This window comes from Mesocricetus auratus, unplaced genomic scaffold (assembly GCF_017639785.1).
Source record: "Mesocricetus auratus isolate SY011 unplaced genomic scaffold, BCM_Maur_2.0 Super-Scaffold_100010, whole genome shotgun sequence".
In the NCBI taxonomy this organism is placed as follows: domain Eukaryota; kingdom Metazoa; phylum Chordata; class Mammalia; order Rodentia; family Cricetidae; genus Mesocricetus; species Mesocricetus auratus.
Window position 1 is genome coordinate 36,235,034 of NW_024429194.1, and position 12,901 is coordinate 36,247,934.

Sequence of the window (12,901 nt, forward strand, 5' to 3'; positions counted from 1 at the left end):
GATAGGTCTGTCTTTATATGTTGCTTGGCCTTTTTCCTTTGTTACTCTTAATATTTTCTTTATTCTGTATGTTTGGTGTTTTGATTATTATGTGGCAAGGAGAGTTTCTGTTTTGGCCCAGTCTATTTGGTGTTCAATAAGCTTCTTGTACTTCCATAGGCATGTCCTTCTTCAGGTTGGGAAAGTTTTCTTCTATGATTTTGTTGAATATGTTTTCTGTACCTTTGAGCTGGGTTTCTTTACCTTCTTCTATAACCTATTATTCTTAGGTTTGGTCTTTTCACAGTGTCCCATATTTCCTGGATGTTTTGTGTTAAGGATTTGTTGGATTTAAGATTTTCTTTGTTTGATGAATCTATTTCCTCTGGTTTATCTTCAGCACTGAGATTCTGTCCTCCATCTCTTGTATTATGTTTGTTATGCTTGCATCTGTAGTTTATTCAGCTTTTCTATTTCCAACATTCCCTCAGTTTGTGTTTTATTTATTGTCTCTATTTCAGTTTTCAGGTCTTGAACTATTTGAATTGTTGATTCTCTTATATCATCTTTGAGGGCCTCTATCATTGTCATGAGGTTGTTTTTAACATCATTCTCTTCTGTTTCATCTGTGTTGTCATGTTCAGGTCTTTCTGGTGTATGGTCCCTAGATTCTGGTGGTGTCATATAAGTCTTTCTGTTGTTGGATATGTTCTTATACTGTTATCTTCCCATTTCATCTTCTAGTGGGTATGGGGGGGTCCTCTCCCTCTCCTGGTGGGTATTGGTTCAAGGCTCTATCCTCTCCTCTTCTTCTCTTCCTCCCCCTAGCCCCCCCCCTCTTCCAGATCGTAGAAGGGCAAGCCCGGAATGGCAGCTGATGAGGCTGGGAGTTTTGTCCTGCCTCCATGTCCCTCTGTGTGTTTCGGTGGCAGGAAGGGTCTTGTGGTTGAGGGTCAGGTGACTCGAGGAGGGGGAGATGGGCTAGAAAATGCCCTGGGACTCACCTCTATCCTGGTCAGAGGAGGGGCAAGCCCAGATTGGAGGGCGATGATGCTTGTTGCTTTTTTCTGCCTCCCTGACGATTATGTTTGATGTAATTTATGTATGTGAACACTCTGTCTCCCTGGACTCAGAAAAATAAATAATAAAATTCAACATACACTGGCCTAATGAAATGTTACAGTTTAGATCTTACATGTCCTTCAGGCTTTGTCCCTAGCCTATGGTGTCTCAGGAAGGATCATTAGGAGGCAGAGCCCAATAGAAGGAAGTTAGGTCAATAGAATATGGCCTCAAAGCTCATATTGGAAACCTGCCCCCTTCTCTGTTTCCTGGCTACCTTGAGATGAATACGCCCCCTTTGCTTTGTGTTCTAGCCCTGAAACACCATGATGTTGCAGGCTCAGGGCAATGGGGTCAGGAAACCATGGATCCAATCCATAGACCCAAGCTGCAGCCTAAGCTGGTCTTTCCTATGTATCAGTTAATTAGCCCAGGTATTTTGTTAGTGAAAGGAAAGCTGACTAACAACCTAAGACCAGTGTGCCGGGAGCCTTCATCACACGCCCCTACACAACTGAGACTTCCTGAACTTTGTGTAGGTGAAAGTATGTTTGTAATTTTCTGACTCTAAAACCCAACTTCTGTTTTACATCTAAAGGCCAAGAGTTCTCTGCATAACTTAACGCACATTCAATTTTCCATGAATAAAACAGTTGTATAAACAGTTTAAGATTGCATTTTGTTCTTTCTGGACCTGGGCTAGAGAAAGGCAACATTTCAAATTCTTGTGGGATCTGAGGCACAGGTGTATTCCCAGTGATCCTGTACATCAGTGGTTCTCGACCTTACTTATACTGTTATCGTTTAATACAGTTTCTCATGCTGTGGCGATCCCCAACCACAACAGTATTTTTATTGCTACTTCTTATTCATAACTGTAATTTTGCTAATGTTATGAATCATAATGTGAATATTTATGTTTTCCAGTGGTCTTCGGTGATCCCTGTGAAAGGGTCTTTGACCCCCAGAGGGGTCATGACCTACAGGTTGAGAACTTGTACTGTAGACAGAGGCAGCTCTTGAATGTTCTACGTGTCTTTTAGTGCACAAGACCACATGTTCTAAATGATGTCACCTGTACTGAATTTCTCTTTGTTACTTCAGTGGGGTCATTAAGTTTTCTTTTTTTAATTTTTAAATACTTTTAGTAGATATGATGTGCTGCCTATGGTTTTTGCTTCATGACAATAAAAAGAGCATATTTATGAACAGGGAGGACATTGGTTTTGATGGGCCTGAGATTTAGTAGGCCAATGTCAATGGGAGGAACCTGGCAGCCTTAGAGGGCCTCAACACTGCAACAGGGAAGGATATTGAAAGCATCTGTCTGGGATCAGTGGCGAATGCACAGGGCTTTTATTTTTGGCCTAATTTAGCAGTAATAAACTAGTTTCATCTGGCAAGAAAAGGCCCACTTCTTTTCCTTTAAATCTTGCCTGATTACCACTCTATATTCATAGCACTTTCCGTCTTTGATGGATTTATTCTAAACTGCAAATGCTCTCGGTCCCAGGCCAAGAGACAGACAAGCATTAGCCTCAGGCTGTCTGTGCCTACGGCACCACCTTTGCCAGGCATTAGCTACTTAATGCTAGGGGTGCATGCTTAGAGGAGGCTATCCCGGGCAGCCACAGCGGGGGCTTTGGCTCCATGTTTGTCACATCTTACGTTTTTATGCTATATGGTGGTTTCTTCCAAATTGAAACACTGCCTGGGAGGGGAGGGGAAAGCCCCTGAGACTCCAAAGGTAAACAAAAGATCACAGGCCAGGGAAAATGGAGACTTGGAAGATTCCAGAAGGCCCCTTCTCAGCTTCATAGTAAGGGTTGCTGGGTGAGAAGTCTGATTAGTCCAGCTGTGGAGAGATTTCTCACACTGGGAAGTTGCCTGTAAATTGTACAGACAGCTACAGGGGTGCACCTCGGTGAGTCACCACCTGGGATGGGGTGAACCTTTTGGCAATGCGGCTGCATTTTTGCATCTTTGCTCTTGCAAGGAATCCTTCACCTATGGTTGTGTTACTTACACCAATAAAAACTCACTGGTTCACAAAGTTGGACTTTGGTGCAATACTTTGCTTTATCATGGATTCCCTTTCTGGGACAGTTAGACGTGTGTGTGTGTGTGTGTGTGTGTGTGTGTGTGTGTGTGTGCTACATCTCCCCAGGAAAAGTCTGTTACAAATAGTTTACAAATATCGAAGGCCTCTCACCAGCAGCCTCTTAAATTCTTCTTTCTTTTGACTGATTACATAGTCACAAGACAATGAGAAAAGAATTTATTCTGTGTTCCAACCTAAAACTATTAGAGAAATAGCAAGAGAAAGAAAGGTAATGTTTGTAGAGGGTTAGTCAGATTTTCACATTAACTCTGGACAGGAGCAGTTGACACTTTCATCATATCTGTGACTGAGTTTGAGCTTTTCTGGGGGAGGGGCTGGGGGATTGTCAACGTTTTTGCTGTTTGTATTACTCATAGAGAATGCTGTATGCAAAGGTCTGTGACCTTCTCCCTCCTTCTTCTCCTCCTCCTCTTCTTTTTTAAGTGAAGTCCTGGTGGCTAATGGTCCTACAGATTTTCTTTACACTGCCAGAAAGGCATTTGAGGGAGATGACTTAATTTGTAAAATCCTTGCTGTGAGGGCAGAGACCCATCCTGGGAATTAATTGGCTAGCTAGTGGTTCTGTGAGAGACCCTGTCTCAAAAAGGGGGGGGGCAGTTGAAGACAGCATCTGATATTGCCTTCTGCATGTGCACATGTGTAGTGTGTGAGCACATTTTTAAAAGGGCATTTTCAGGGTATTTTTAGCTCTTAATTTCTTTTGTTTAGCAAATCTACAATCTCAATATTGCAACCTTAATGAAATGAGGGTGAATTTGGTAACAGATACTAACCTTAAGAGTAACACAGTGGACATTTCCATTTTCAATATTTCCTTTATGGTTGTTGGGCAATTTTAAGGCAATAAAATTGTAATGAACTTTCTAAATGAGGGTGCCTCTGCTGACTGCGCCAGGAGGGGGGAAAAATGGAAGTAATTTGGGAGAAGTGAGGCCGTCTCTACATTCCTCTCCCTGCTCACTCGATGGTCTCTTGCCAACCGCCTTTGTTCCTGCAAAGCTCTTACTTTGAATCCTCTGCTATGAGACGATGCTTTGTCGAGCTGTACACAACCTGTACGCTGCCCTGTGAAAAGATGAAGTCTCTTTTCTGTTCAACTTGGAAAAAATGAGAGATAGCTAGGTTTCTTCAAAGAAAGCTAAGAAATGGAAAAGCTGAATTGAAAAAAAAAAATGAAGGCAAGGGGGGAGGTGTTACATAGAACCTCCCCCAGGCAAAAAAAAAAGCTCTGCAGGGGAGTTACAGTGAATATGAATATTTCCAGGCAGAGGCCGGCTCCCTGACTCAGGGCTAAAGGATTCCATAAAGCCTGGGATGGAAACTTCCAGATAAGGCAGTGGGTTTTGTGCCTTCTAATTTCCTGAAAGGAATCTCTTTGAAGTTATCCTCTCTGAAGATGCCAGCACATCCAATTGACATGATTATCAGATATAAAACCAAGGGTCTTTCTTTCCTCTGTCTGGGAGTCACTTTCACAGGCTTGGGGAATTATCCTCTCCACCCAGGCGAAGGATAGTGTTCCAGACCCCAGCTCTGGAGAGGGGTGAATTTTTTTGTAAAAATCTTTGAAATGACTTTTTTTTTTAAAAAATGTCTAGAAGGCAACTTTTCTTTCATGAAAAAATATACTACTTCTGGGGAAATATATCTGATTTTATTCCTGGGTATTTTCTGATCCAGTTGCTGGAGCTATGAGAGTTTAAGTAGCCAGCTCTCCCTTCCCTATGACGAACTACTCAGCACAGACCACACTGGGTTGATTCTGCATACACTCAAATCCTCACTGATACCTGGTGTTGCTGCCTGTATTAAACAGAATACTTTGAGGCAAGATATAGAAACGAAGTTTAACCTACACAACCAAAAAGTATTTGCTGGCTCACATAGAAAAAAAAAAAGAAAGAAAGAAAAACAAAAAGAAAAAGAAAGAAAAAAATTAAAAGAAAACTCCAGAGTGCAGATGGCGTCAAGCACATCTAGATCCTGCAGCTTAACTTCTAGGGCCAGGCTCTCTCTCCTCTAATCTCTTGGTTCTGCTTCCCTTCGGTCTATTTAATTCAGGCTCTTGCCATGTGTTAGCAAGATGTCCATGGCAGAAAGATACTCTTGCTCCAAATTCTCCCCAGCTGAGCTCATTAGCATTCACCAACTAATACTGAATAGGTGTAAGGTATGATTTTAAGCATTTTATATTTATCATATTAAGTTATCTTATAAAGAGTCTTTATCCCCCTCCCCACATTGCCTCCAGCCAGCTCCCAAATAATGACACAGAGACTTATTAATTATGAAAGCTTGGTCTTAGCTTAGGCTTGTTTTTTTTTTAACTAGCTCTTAACCCATTTCTAGTAATCTGTGTGCTGTACTACCTATCCCGCATCCTCCATGTCTCTCTCCTCTGTCTCTCGAGCACCTAGATTCATCTCCTACTTCTTCTCTCTCTTCCCAGAAGTCCTGCCTTTAACTCCTGCTTAGCTATTAGATGTTCAGATTTTTATTATACCAATCACAGCAAATACATCTTCACACAATGTACAAATATCCAACAACATTGTCTTATAGGCCTAAGGCAAGGAATGATCATCCTTGACCTAGAACCTCCAGAGAATAGATATCTTGCCAAGTTCTTACATCTGGTAATGAGTGGAACAATATTTGAACCCAAGTCATTTGCTATGGAGCCCATCCCAGCTACTGCTGCATACCAGAGTTAACTCCTGTTGAGTTGACTTGGGTTTATGAGTTATTCCCATCAATACCCATTATGATGTCCATGACTGGATGCTCTGCCTAGCCAGGCTTGGATTACTGCCTTCTCCTGGACTGAAGGTAGGTACCATTTCATCCTAAACAATGAGTGGAGAGTAGGTGAAAAATGTATTTTCCTCAAAGTTAAACCAGTATGGAAATAGAGTCCAGGAGGGACAAAGCATCAGAAACAGGTTGATATTCTCCTATACTCCATAAAACACATATCAGATATTGACCGATCAATTTATTAGTTGGTTATTTTCTTTCAGGGTTAGGAGTTTTTGAGGTTAGTTGACCTCTCTTCTACTTGTGGTATGATCTAGAAAAGCATCTGGAGGCCATATTTGATTTCACAGATTGTTATGCTAAGGATCAAGAATTTGGTGCCAAATATTTTGCAGGAAGACATCACATGCCATATTCATACATCTCTAGGTGTGTACTTTGTGTTTTCTAAAACACATGTTAGCTAGCCACTCAGTGACCAACAGCTTAAGTTTTTAGAAATTACTCAGGGGAAAAAATGGTATGGGGAGTGGAAGTATTGTGAGACTGTGAGTAAAGATCAAAAACTGTGGGAGGAGTCCTCCGTCTGAGTAAGGGATGCTGGGATGACTGAAGGACAGCTCCAACTGTCAACTAAAGTAGGGATCCAGTTTCATGTCCTGGAAGACAATTGGCTGCTAAAGGAATCATAATTAGTTACATAGATGTAAGCATGATGCACCAGTGGTTAGAGGATTGGGGAATTCTGCTACCCACCTGCCCATTCATGTGTTTGTCCAGTCGGCTAGTGAAGTACAGTGAACACACTTGCTATAGGAATCTACTCTCCAAAGTAAACTCCTTGCAGAGGTGATTAAAAATGATTAAGAGTTTTCCAAATCCAAGAACTTGGAGATGGGGAAGGAAAACTAGTATTCTACTCCTATTATGTATTGATTTGATAAACATTTATCAAGCACACTGCCTTCAAGGCATTGCTGTCTGTGAAGAGGATGCAGCAGAGAGGAACTGATGGGGAAGTCCTATGTATATGTCAATAAAGCACTGTTGGGCAATAGGAAAGCAAGATAGGTGGGACTAGGAGTTGAGGAGGATTCTGGGAAAGAGAGACACAGGCAGACATCATGTAGCTGCCTTAGGGGTAAGATGTCCAGACCCTTTTCTCCAGTAAGAGAAATACTTAGATTAACAATTATGGGGTAAATACTTAAGTCAGCAATAGCCAGTAAGAAACCAAGCAAACTGCCAACAGCTTCATAATTAATACAGTGTCTTGTGTGTTATTTGGGGACTGCAACTGTGGAAGAGCCCAGGAGGATGGCAGGGAAGGCTACACTCAACAAGGAACGTAAATGATTATCTGGATTCCCGTGGATTCTATTCAAGTGTGGTAGAGATAGACAATAAGATAGTCCAAATGAAAGACGTCAGATATTCATAAGTACAATACTGAAAAATAAAGAGAGTAGATTGGATATAGAGCAGAGGTAAGTTCCAAGGTGGGACATGGTATATTTGAGAAGCACACCTGTGGGAACAGAATGAAAATCATCTGGGGATCAAGAAATTCAATGGTTAGGTGATGCAGTGGAATCCTACCATTTGGCTTCCATTTTGAATCAGATGTAGAACAAGCAGAAGATTGCTAGGTGGCAAGCTACAGATACAATCCAACACATTAGAACACAAGTGACAATCCTAGGCACTGAGACTGTACAAGAGCAGGAGGTAGAAGCAGGAAGGCTGGAGGCTGGAGAACAAAAACCTAGGAAGAAAAGATGGAGGCTTGGGTCATGCTGACAGTGAGGTTGATAGATTGATTGCATCCTGGTTGTAGTTTGAAGGCAGAGGAAGCCGAACTTGCTGATATGGGATGTGAGAGTAAAAGAGACATTGAGGATATCTACAAAGCTTTGGACCTGAAGAAATGAAGGGGGCAAGTCTTACTACTTTGCTGAAGTAGAGACGGATGCAGGAGAGCAGAGCTTAGAAAAAAAGACCAATCAATTTTGGACTTGGAGTTTTGAAATGCCCACTAGACACATAAGTGCTGTTTTTTCTAGCTGTTTCTACTAGGGAACTCGATAGAGATAGAAACAATGAATGCTCTGTTGCCTCTAATTCTGGTTCTCAGGAGAATCTTTACTCAGTGGAAACTTCATAAAAGTTGCTCATTGTATGAGTGAAGGAATAGAGGTAGCTAAGAAAGAAAACAGCACCAGAGATGGAAGTCCCTCAAATGAACACAAAAAGGAAGCTGTCAGTGAAGGTGTTCTGGGAGCCAGGTACCATTGCAGTGTTGTGATTTGGGAAGACTGACTTGGTTATCTGCGGTCATTGGGATAAGGCTTGAGTTTGTTCCCCAAGGGCTCAAATGTTGAGAGCTTGGTGCTCAGGGAAGTAATGCTAAGAAGTAGTGAATCTTTAAGGGTTGGAGTCTAATGGGAAGTTATTATTGTCCCTTTTCAACTGCTCAGCAGAACTGAGCTGTTTTATTTTTTTAATGTATGTGCATCGGTGTTTTGCCTGCATGTATATTTATATGAGGGTGTTGGAGTAGCAGACAGTTGTTAGCTGTCTTATGGGTGCTGGGAACTGAACCCAGGTCCTCTGGAAGGATAGCCAGTGCTCTTACCAGCTGAGCCATCTCTCCGGTCCCTCAGAACTGAGTTTTTTGATGTTAAATTTCTTTCTCTTGCCTATGCTCTCATCATTGTGATGCCATTTGATATGAGACCGTTCCCTAGTCAAATTTATGCCAGTTCTGTGCCCTTGAACCTTTGGAACCATGAATTAAATATAATTCCCCTCATAAGGTTACTAAACCTCAGCTATTTTGCTATAGTAATAGAAAGTTGACTGATACAGTCTTCAGTCCTAACTCCAACCATTCAAGAATCTAATAGCAATGAAAAGTTGCTCTCCTTAGACTTTTATTTTATTCCTGAACTTTCTATTTGTTTTGACAGACAGGAAATTGACTACAAATGTGAGGGTCTGTAACCGTGAAGTTGGTGGTTTGGACTGGAGTTTCCCTGAATTTTAAATCTTTCTTCCTTTACTGGTGAATTTATTTCATCAGTACCCAAGTGTCACCCCAGTAGAATTAAATTGTGGGTACTGGCCTACTGCTTGACCTGAGTGTACAGATGCGTAAATGTTTGTGGATAACTCAGGAAGGAGGGTAGGAGAAGGGAGAAGCCCTCGGCAGAGGTCATAAACCATTGATCATGCCAGGTGGGAGTGGCTGTGACAGAGCTCAGGTTTCCTGTTTTTGTTTTGTTTTGTTTAGTTTTGTTTTTTAAGGCAAGAAAAAAAAGCACACTTATATTGAATCTTTCCATTTATTTTGAGTATTACACTTGGTTGTAAACTTTTATTACCTCCTGATAAATTTTGTTCTGAACATTATTTTAGCTGATTCTTTATGAACTCTAAAAGCTTTACATTTTCCTTTACATGGATTTTTCTTCCCAGTAGGATTCTCACAGATAATTTTTCACAATCAGCTCTTTTTCATTTGTTCTATGTGATGTTATCTTGAATAATAAATAGCCACAGGGATTCAAGAAAAGTACATTTCAAAGATATTATTTTATACCTTCCTAGCCATGAAAAAAAAGAGCACAAACTTTTTAAAGTTTGCCAAACATGTTTAACAGTAAAAATTTCAAGATAACACTACTTCATGTGGCCTCGGAAAAAGGCTGGCTTATGTTTTTACTTAACGTCAGATTCGTTCATTTATTTTCTACTTTATTTTATTTTTGAGTCAGAATCTCCCACTGTAGCCCACATTTGTCTTGATCCCAAGGCAATCTTCCTGCTTCAGCCTCCCTTGTGCTAGGATTGACATGTGAGCCTCCATTTTCTGCTCATATATCATTGATTTTAGTTGTCTTTGTAGTGCTCTTTGCCCATCTCATGATAAGTTTCTTCCAAACCTGGGGATCACAACCTCTTTGGGGGATGTCAAACAACCCTTTCACAGGGGTCACCTAAGGCCATCAGAAAACACAGATACTTACATTATGATTCATAGCAGTAGCAAAATCACAGTTATGAAATAACAATAAAAATAATGTTATGGATGTGAGTCACCACAGTATGAGGACCTGTACTAATGGGTCTCAGCCGTAGGAAGGTTGAGAACCATTGCTCTGTACTCTTGGCAGCTAGATCCAGCAGTAAAACAATCTGATAAAGGTAGGATTAGTGGTCAACACGTCTCTGGTGACCCACAAAAGATTGGTATTGCTTTAGATATGGGTCAGAACAGAGTGCAAATCTACTGTGCTTAGGGATCATACAAGAGCTTGTTAAAACCTTGGATGTCTGGCCCCACCCTTAACAGGTCCTGATGCAGGTGGCCTGGGTTTTGAGATCTGGAATTTCTATTTTTCCTTATGTAAATATCACATATGTCCGAGTTTGAGAATCACCTGGCTAAATTATTCTTTTTTTATTAAGATTTGTTTAGATTTCAACCATTTTCACAACTGATATTTTTATGTAACTTCATCCATCTCATTGCTGAATTTTTGACGCTTTTTATTAATTAAATTTATCTTTGATAATTTCATATTTATATCGAATGCATTCTGATTGATCTCACTCCCACCTTCTCACCTTTCTCCTCCCTGGCCAGCCTCCCTTTTCCTTACTAATCTCTTTCTCACACTCATGTCTTTTTGTTTCATTTTGTCCTTCTGGGTTTGACCGGGGCCATCCATGTTGCATGAGATTGGAAGTATCTATCACAGCTTAGTGATTGTATCAGTGGGTACTCACCAAAACACAATGGCTCCCTCTCTTCCAGAGTCCACAGTAGCAAATAGTTCATCAGTATGGCCCTGTCTGCCTTTTCCCCATCCATGACTGACTGTTGAGAGGGCTTGCCCTGTGTAGGTCAAGCAAAAGTAGCCACAGATGCTGTGAGTTTGTGATTGTATTGGCTATGTCATATCTAGAGAACAGAATCTATTACTCTTCCTCCTATCTTTCAGCCAAAGCAAGTTTTTGATCCCCTGTTCTGTATTGCTGCCTGTGTCTTAGAAGGTGATGGCATAATTGACTTTAGGAATGAGCTCTCATCCATTCTCAGCATTTTGGGCAGCCATGAATTTCTGCATTCCCTGCTGTGCACTGCAAAGAGTCTTCACTGACTAGCATTAAGAGCCACCCTTCTGTAAGGATATAAATATACATATTCAGAAGGTGGTTTGACATTATTTTTTCCCTCATAGGGTCTATGACCTCTCAGGCTTATAACACCAGTTATGGGTTCCCTTCTGTGGAGCAGGTCTCAAATCCAATCAGAGTGATTGGTTACACCCATAACAGTCACACCACAAGTATATGTAAGTGACCTATCACTTTTAACTGTAGCAGTGTGTGTTATGTTTTAACTGGTTGGCAGCCATAATCTACAGCTGGGGTTGTATTTACAACACAGAGCCACACAGGGGCAACTCTAGGGGAGAGCTGATGAGCAGGCATAATGTGAGGGTGGTAGGGGACTGATGTGGGGAAGCCAGAGCTACTAACAGGGACCTTATGTATAGTGGGTCGGAGCACTGCAGAAAAAGCTGGTTGGCTGTTGGGCTAGAGGCTCTGGGAGGAAAGATGTAGGGATTCATAGCTTACAGGGAGGAGGGGGTAGGTGGCTCCAGCTGAAAGAAGGAGAAGGATGGCAGAGATTATCCAATTACTAGCCAGGATGTTACCATTTCATTATATTTATCAGATGTTTTCAACTGAATACTTGTCGGGGGCCCATAGAAAATGGCTTGCTTCATCTTGACTTAATGTCAGAGAGTTCAAACCCACTATTGTTCTTTCAATGTTAAACAACAGAATGTTTGGCCTAAGGAGTACCTAGTAGATTTCTTACTTTAACAACAAGATATTTGGTTTAGGGTGTAGTTACTTGATGTTTTGGGTATTAGGGAAGTATTCACATTTCCTTGTTCCCTGTATCTTGGTAAGGAAGTCTTTTGCCTCCCCCTCTTTTGATTGGGGTATAAAAGAACTTTGAATAATAAACTTGCTGTAGTTCCTGGTATTCACCAGGTACCCTCCATAGTCTATCTCTTGTCTCTTGCCTATTCCTTTCCTCAATCCACACTCTGCCTCTCAGGTATGGACTGGACAAGTTGGCTGGACCCCACAGAAGCCCCCAAATGTAGTTAATGACAAATACTAGTATTGCTTTTTTTTTTCTCTTTTACTCTTTGTTCCTTTGGGGGCTGTCCACCCAGCTCCCAAATAAATCACACATGGAGAGACTTATTCTTAATTATAAATGCTTGGTGCCTGCCTTTTGCCTCTGGACTTTTTCCTTTTCTTATTTCTGTGTATCTTATGTTCATTCTTACTCCATGTCTGCCTGGGTGGCTGGCCCCTGACTTCCTCCTCTCCTTTTCTTGCTCCTTCTTGCTCTCCTCCCAGATTTCTCCTTCTATTTATTCTTTCTGCCTGCCAGACCCACCTATCCTTTCTCCCGCCTCCCTATTGGCCATTCAACTCTTTATTAGTCCATCAAGTGTTTTAGACAGGCAAAGAATCACAGCTTCACAATGTTAAACAAAAGCACTATAAACAAAAACAGCACATCTTTACATCGTTAAACAAATGTTTCAGAGCATAAACAAATGTAATAGACCTTAAAATAACGTTCTACAACTAACATACTAGTTCAGGATTTGGCTTCAACTCAGCACCTTGCCTACTCTTTTGTTACTTTCTTGTGCTTGGCCTTCTGTCACAATTACAAAACTTTGTTTTTGTGTTTAAGTCCTTACTTGATAGTTTCCCATATTTGAGCTCTCCTGTGTTTGAGGCTTACTGTATTTTCTCTGCCTCCCTCCATCCCAAGTCTTAATTTTGGATACTAGATCCAGATACCCATCTCTCATACTACATGTAGCAGCTGGCACTGAAACAGTCTGTGGGCTTCCTGAACTCCACTTCCAGTCAGCC